The sequence below is a fragment of the Bufo bufo genome, chromosome 6 (genome assembly GCF_905171765.1).
Source record: "Bufo bufo chromosome 6, aBufBuf1.1, whole genome shotgun sequence".
Lineage (NCBI taxonomy): Eukaryota > Metazoa > Chordata > Amphibia > Anura > Bufonidae > Bufo > Bufo bufo.
In genome coordinates, this window is record NC_053394.1 from 53493392 (window position 1) to 53502196 (window position 8805).

Genomic DNA, 8805 nt, shown 5'->3' on the forward strand with positions numbered 1-8805 from the left:
ATAGCTCTCCCTAGCGCCTTCACACGTCTTTCCCTGCACTCTGAATGCTGGAAAATGGCAGAATCTAAAATAGTTGCCGTATTCATAGTGCAGTGACATCACAGGGCTGGCTTCCTGTTGATTGGCTGCATGCAGGCATGTCAATCAGGGTGATCCCGCTTTCCCAGAGTTCCTTGCCCCAATGTCCTCAGTCCTCACACGTGTAGCCGCCATTTTAGGAAAATTGCGATTCATTACCGCGAAGCGCAAGGAAATTTGCATTCATTGCAAAAAAAAAATTTCCTGAAATTCTAAACGAATTCCACTTTGTCAGCTTCGATTTGCTCATCTCTAGTGAGGATGTTGAAACCTTATGGGTGGAAGTTCAAAGGGATATAAACACTGAAAAAATTATCTATAGAGCCCCTAAGATCACAGAAGAGATAGAAGCTTGAGAATTTTGAATCTAGTTACATTGCAGTCAAAACTATGAAACTGAGGTCTGGCTGCAGCTGGAGCCACCACCTATTGCAATCTATCTGAAATCCACCTAGCAGCTTCCCGTAAACAAGAATTGAAGAGATTAGGAAGAAAGAAGCACCTTTGTTCTGCACAGTTTCTAAAAGATGGTTTGTTCCAGGAATATGCAGAAAATAATTATCCCCTTTATTTATATAATTAGCGCTCCTTTAAAGGGAGTTTGTGTCCTGCAGCCATACTAACTAACTAACTAACTAACTAAAAGGTGTATTTCTTTTGTCTATGCAAAAAGTTGGAGAGGATGGTTGCTGGTACCAGACACAATTTTTTCTAAAATTGGAAAATAACTGCTACTTTTGGATCTACCTATAGACACAGGAGGCCTATGCCTGTTACTGTTTGTCCCTTGGTGAAGGAAACCCAAAAATGGACAAGCGGAAGGCAACAGCGGAGGCCATATCTTTTGAGAAATGCCACACAATGTTCTGCTTGAAAGTCAGACTGAAATTTTAAAATCACTTATTGACTTAAGATGTGGCTTTCATGAGCTGCCAGAAAGTATGTTCCTACAGGCTTCTTTGATGTAAAAGTGCTCCTAATATGAAAATTTCAGGTATTCTTTTATAGGGTTATGGAACTTGGGTTGTTGGTTGAAGAAAAGCACTGTCTATATTCCCTGTTAGGGTATATCGACATCATAAATTAGGGTCTCCTCCCTCTTTAAGTCTCCAGAGATGCAGTTTAGGAAATATCAATCATATATTTTATATACTGTATAAAAGTATGCTTTATATATATATATATATATATATATATATATATATAATTGTGCCAGAGAGGCAATGTCCTTGTTACCCACAACGACCTATCAAAGTTAACTTTTACCTGAAAGTCAGGACAAGTGAATATGTTCTCTTCATGGAAGTCTTTTTCTATAAGGATGGTCTCCTTGTCATTCAACGTTAGAGATATTTTCACATTGCTTTCACCTTGAGCTCCCTCCAATTGTAAGCAGATGTGTTCAGGATGCTGGGCACGCAGCTCTGACGGGAAGATGGTAGCAAAGTGTCTGGAAAAGATGACATGGAAGATATGATATCATTATAAAAAGTTTAAGGAGATAAAGGACTATCTTGGGACAATCCCTTTAAGTATGGCAGGTATATTGTCTTTAGTGGTAATAAATGTAAACTGCATAGTTCCAATATGGGCATTTATAGTGTATTAAATGTTATTGTGTAATTATTAAAAGATTAACTATTGTTTATGTCACAAACTCACCTGTCCGGGTTTCAGTGGCACGATCTCTGGCTTCATCGTGGCCACGCAGGGGGAGAGGTGCTGCTAAGCTATGCCCCCTGGGGCCGCAACAGCATCCTTAGCAACAGAATGCAATGCTGTGTCCCTCTCCATAGCAAGCATGTTCGGGAGGAGATTAGCAGTCGGCTGATTGCTCAGCTTCTCTATTCCTATGTGCTAGTGTTTCTGACTAATGGAACGCCGAGTCATGACGAATCAGGCTCTGATTATGGAACTCGGTTCTCTATTTAAACCCCTTCCTGTCCAAACACCAGTGCCACTGACACCAGTTTATGACTCCCTAGCTGTGTTCCTGGTTCATGTGCTTATCGGATTGCTGGTTCCTCTGACTCAGGGTTGTCTTCGAACCACTCTGTATCTCGTTTGGTACTGCGTTGTCTGTCTGGTTTTTATCTTGGGTTGTCTTAAGACCACTCTCTGTCTCTTGTTCGGTACTGCATAGCCTGTCTGGTTCTGACCCATTTACGTATGACCCTGTTTTAGTGTTGTTTTGTTTCTTGGTGTTTATCTGTTTTTGCACATAAGTAGCACAGAGACTGTTGACCAGTTGCAGTCTTGCTACCTTTGGCTTGTATTGCAAGTAGGTAGGAAAAGCGGGCTGGGTTGTAGGTCAGGGCTCACTGTCCATGTCTGTCCCTACCTACAGGCATTACAGTTTAAATATTTAGTATTTATTGAAAATATATTTTCTTAGAAATCGTGTGATTTTTTATTTTATTAATTTATTTCAGGTTCCTATCTATGTTTAGAAAAAATCACACACTGACCACTAGGCCTAAAATATGTCAATGCTTCCTGTTCTATGAGGACAGCCATATGAGCCATAGATATAATAGACTTGAGGGGACACATTGACTTTTATGGATGACTTTTCTAGGCATGCTCTGTGACCTGTTCAGATGTTAAGAGGGAGTACAGTCGTGGCCAAAAGTTTTGAGAATGACACAAATATTAGTTTTCACAAAGTTTGCTGCTAAACTTCTTTTAGATCTTTGTTTCAGTTGTTTCTGTGATGTAGTGAAATATAATTACACGCACTTCATACATTTCAAAGGCTTTTATCGACAATTACATGACATTTATGCAAAGAGTCAGTATTTGCAATGTTGGCCCATCTTTTTCAGGACCTCTGCAATTCGACTGGGCATGCTCTCAATCAACTTCTGGGCCAATTCCTGACTGATAGCAACCCATTCTTTCATAATCACTTCTTGGAGTTTGTCAGAATTAGTGGGTTTTTGTTTGTCCACCCACCTCTTGAGGATTGACCACAAGTTCTCAATGGGATTAAGATCTGTGGAGTTTCCAGGCCATGGACCCAAAATGTCAACGTTTTGGTCCCCGAGCCACTTAGTTATCACTTTTGCCTTATGGCACAGTGCTCCATCGTGCTGGAAAATGCATTGTTCTTCACCAAACTGTTGTTGGATTGTTGGAAGAAGTTGCTGTTGGAGGGTGTTTTGGTACCATTCTTTATTCATGGCTGTGTTTTTGGAAAAAATTGTGAGTGAGCCCACTCCCTTGGATGAGAAGCAACCCCACACATGAATGGTCTCAGGATGCTTTACTGTTGGCATGACACAGGACTGATGGTAGCGCTCACCTTTTCTTCTCCAGACAAGCCTTTTTCCAGATGCCTCAAACAATCGGAAAGAGGCTTCATCTGAGACTATGACTTTGCCCCAGTCCTCAGGAGTCCATTCACCATACTTTCTGCAGAAGATCAATCTGTCCCTGATGGGTTTTTTTGGAGAGAAGTGGCTTCTTTGCTGCCCTTCTTGACACCAGGCCATCTTCCAAAAGTCTTCGCCTCACTGTGCGTGCAGATGCGCTCACACCTGCCTGCTGCCATTCCTGAGCAAGCTCTGCACTGGTGGCACTCCGATCCCGCAGCTGAATCCTCTTTAGGAGACGATTCTGGCGCTTGCTGGACTTTCTTGGACGCCCTGAAGCCTTCTTAACAAGAATTGAACCTCTTTTCTTGAAGTTCTTGATGATCCTATAAATTGTTGATTGAGGTGCAATCTTAGTAGCCACAATATCCTTGCCTGTGAAGCCATTTTTATGCAACGCAATGATGGCTGCACGCGTTTCTTTGCAGGTCACCATGGTTAACAATGGAAGAACAATGATTTCAAGCATCACCCTCCTTTTAACATGTTAAGTCTGCCATTTTAACCCAATCAGCCTGACATAATGATCTCCAGCCTTGTGCTCGTCAACATTCTCACCTGAGTTAACAAGACGATTACTAAAAATGATCTCAGCAGTAGTGATGAGCGGGAGGTGCCATATTCGATTTCGCGATATTTCGCGAATATTCGCATGAATATTCGTGTTATATTCGTCGAAATCGAATATTCGCAATTATTCCAATTATCGCGAAATTATTTTTTCGCATATTGCGAAAATTTATCTTGATAGTATAAGGCAACGTTCCTATGCTAATGACTATGGCTAGGCTAATATGTGTATTTTACGAAATTTCGTAATATTGCTCTAACTTCGTCTCTTAGAATATTACGAATATTCTAAAAGACGAAGTTAGAGCAATATTAAGAACATTTGCAAAAGTCGAAATTGCGATGCGAGTAATAGAACACGAAATAGTCGCATGAAGATTTAAACTTAGCACTGCTATATTCCATATTCTAGCCAAATATCGAATATAGCTGTGCTAAATTAGCACTGCTATATTCCATATTAGGCTAGAATATGGAATATAGCTGTGCTAAGTTGAAATCTTCATGCGACTATTTCATGTTATATTACTCGCATCGCAATTTCGACTTTTGCAAATGTTCTTAATATTGCTCTAACTTCGTCTTTTAGAATATTCGTAATATTCTAAAAGACGAAGTTAGAGCAATATTACGAAATTTCGTAAAATACACATAGATTGTATTTAAGCTAATATACTGCTATAGTAATAATTTTTAATAGTGTACATATTTTACAAAACTTAGGTTCAGAAGAGGCAAAAAAAAATTACAGGAAAAAAAAGGGATTATAGCACTATATTAGCTAAATTACAATCTATATGTGTATTTTACGAAATTTCTTAATATTGCTCTAACTTCGTCTTTTAGAATATTCGTAATATTCTAAGAGACGAAGTTAGAGCAATATTACGAAATTTCTAAAAGACGAAGTTAGAGCAATATTAAGAACATTTGAAAAAGTCGAAATTGCGATGCGACTAATATAACACGAAATATTCGCATGAAGATTTCAATTTAGCACTGCTATACTCCATATTCTAGCCTAATATGGAATATAGCAGTGCTAACTTAGCACAGCTATATTCCATATTAGGCTAGAATATGGAGTATAGCAGTGCTAAGTTGAAATCTTCATGCGAATATTTCGTGTTATATTACTCGCATCGCAATTGCGACTATTGCGAAATTTCGTAAAATACACATATAGATTAGATTGTAATTTAGCTAATATGGAATATAGCAGTAAGTTGAAAACGCCACTGACTGGAGCAGCCAGGAAGCCAGGAATCCAAAGGACAGGTAAGAACAATTTTAGGGAAGTGGGAAAGAAAAAAATATAATAAAAAAAAAAAGAAAAAAAAAGAATATTCGATTTCGCGAATATATAGAACGAATTCGAATGCAATTTGCAATTCGAATATTCGCGCTCAACACTACTCAGCAGTTCCTTTAATGACAGCAATGAAATGCAGTGGAAAGGTTTTTTTGGGATTAAGTTAATTTTCAAGGCAAAGAAGGACTATGCAATTCATCTGATCACTCTTCATAACATTCTGGAGTATATGCAAATTGCTATTATAAAAACTTAAGCAGCAACTTTTCCAATTTCCAATATTTATGTCATTCTCAAAACTTTTGGCCACAACTGTAGACAGGCTGTAATATCACCTATTGGGAATGATGAATCCTGTGTTATCTACAAAAATAATAAAATAATCTATAGATAATATAATAAATAATCTACAGAATATATATATATATATATATATATATATACAGTTGCAAGAAAAAGTATGTGAACGCTTTGGAATTATATTGATTTCTGCACAAATTGGTCATAAAATGTGATCTGATCTTCATCTAAGTCACATCAATAGACAATCACAGTCTGCTTAAACACACAAAGAATTAAATGTTAACAAGTTTCAAGTTTATTGAACACACCATGTAAACATTCACAGTGCAGGTGGAAAAAGTATGTGAACCCCTAGACTAATGACATCTCCAAGAGCTAATTGGAGTGAGGTGTCAGCCAACTGGAGTCCAATCAATGAGATGAGATTTGAGGTGTTTGTTACAGCTTCCCTGCCCTATAAAAAACACACACCAGTTCTGGGTTTGCTTTTCACAAGAAGCATTGCCTGATGTGAATGATGCCTCGCACAAAAGAGCTCTCAGAAGATCTATGATTAAGAATTGTTGACTTGCATAAAGCTGGAAAGGGTTATTAAAGTATCTCCAAAAGCCTTGTTGTTCATCAGTCCATGGTAAGACAAATTGTCTATAAATGAGAAAGTTAAGCTCTGCTGCTAGTCTCCCTAGGAGTGGCCGTCCTGGAAAGATGACTGCAAGAGCACAGCGCAGACTGCTCAATGAGGTGAAGAAAAATCCTAGAGTGTCAGCTAAAGACTTATAAAAGTCTCTGGCATATGCTAAAATCCCTGTTAGCGAATCTACGATACGTAAAACACTAAACAAGAATGCATTTCATAGGAGGGTACCACAGAGGAAGCCACTGCTGTCCAAAAAAACCCATTGCTGCACGTTTACAGTTTGCACAAGAGCACCTGGATGTTCCACAGCAGTACTGGCAAAATATTCTGTGGACAGATGAAACCAAAGTTAAGTTGTTTGGAAGAAACAACTTAAGAAAAAGAGGCACAGCACACCAACATCAAAACCTCATCCCAACTGTGAAGTATGGTGGTGGGGGCATCATGGTTTGGGGCTGCTTTGCTGCGTTAAGGCCTGGACGGATTGCTATCATCGAAGGAAAAATGAATTCACAAGTTTATCAAGACATTTTGCAGGAGAACTTAAGGCCATCTATCTACCAGCTGAAGCTCAACAGAAGATGGGTGTTGCAACAGGACAACGACCCAAAGCATAGAAGTAAATCAACAACAGAATGGCCTAAACAGAAGAAAATACGCCTTCTGGAGTGGCCCAGTCAGAGTCCTGACCTCAACCCGATTGAGATGCTGTGGCATGACCTCAAGAAAGCGATTCACACCAGACATTCCAAGAATATTGCTGAACTGAAACAGTTCTGTAAAGAGGAATGGTCAAGAATTACTCCTGAGCGTTGTGCGCGTCTGATCTGCAACTACAGGAAACGTTTGGTTGAAGTTATTGCTGTCAAAGGAGGATCAACCAGTTATTAAATCCAAGGGTTCACATACTTTTTCCACCTGCACTGTGAATGTTTACATGGTGTGTTCAATAAAAACATGGTAACATTTAATTATTTGTGTGTTATTAGTTTAAGCAGACTGTGATTGTCTATTGTTGTGACTTAAATTAAGAACAGATCACATTTTATGACCAATTTGTGCAGAAATCCATATCATTTCAAAGGGTTTACATACTTTTTCTTGCTACTGTATATATATATATATATATATATATATATATATATCAACTGTGAACTGTGCCTGCTGCATGTCATATAGTGTACCACTGCCACACCCCTTGTATTGCAGGAGGCAGCAACAGACACAGTTCATGGGGGTAAGGTAGTGGTACACTATAAAATAATCAGCAGCAGGCACAGTTCATAGTGGGGTAAGGTTGTGGTACTCTATATAATAAGTTGCAGCAGGCACAGTTCATAGTGGGGTAAGGTGGTGGTACACTAGTGTTGATCACGAATATTTGAATTTCGAATTTTTATCGCGAATATAGGTACTTCGAAAAATTTTGAATATTTTGAATATAGTGATATATATTCGTAATTTCGAATATTAGATTTTTTTTTAATCAGTACACATGATCCTTCCCTGCTTCTAGCTTGTGGGCCAATGAGAAGGCTGCAGTATATTTGACTTTAGGAGTAGTGTTGTTTGCGAATTTTCGTAATGCGAATTTTCGTTAATGCAGATTTTCGTAATGCGAATTTTTCAACTTACAACTATTAGACAAAGAAGATTATAGCACTATATTAGCTAAATTGCTCTATATTCTTTTTTTTTCTAATACTCGCTATATTGCTATAACTTAGTTTTTTCGAATATTCGTAATATTCTAAAACAAGAATATATAGCAATATAGCGAATATTCGAAAAAAAAAATGAATATAGAGCAATTTAGCTAATATAGTGCTATAATCTTCTTTGTCTAATAGTTGTAATTTTTTTCTCATCTGAAGTTCAGATTACAACTATAAAAAAAAGATTATAGCACTATATTAGCTAAATTGCTCTATATTAGTTTTTTTTCGAATATTCGCTATATAGCTATATATTCTTGTTTTAGAATATTACGAATATTCGAAAAAACAAAGTTATAGCAACATAGTGAATATTAGAAAAAAAACTAATATAGAGCAATTTAGCTAATATAGTGCTATAATCTTCTTTGTCTAATAGTTGTAAGTTGAAAAATTCGCAATAAAATTTGCATTACGAAAATTCAGATTACGAAAATTCGCATATTACACGATCATTATCTTGCCGACTTTTTCGAGTAAAAAAAATCGTAGAATATAACGAATATTCGTTATGAAGGGCCAGAACAAAGTCCTGTGGATAACTGTGTTGGCACTGCTCTGTAAAGTTTCTCTGCTTGGCATTAGGTTAGCCAATCAACAGCAGACTTTGCTTGCACTTAGGCATTCCCATAGTGGTGAATGGAGAGGTGGCCGTGGATGTCCGATGCACTCTACATTTACCACCATGGGGCTATTTCCATAACTCCTATAGCAGTGAAAGTAGAGCATGCCGCACATGCACAGTGTGCTCTTCTTCACTTCATTCTGGAGATATGAGCGGTTCCTAGAGAACAGGCCCACATCTATCTGACATTA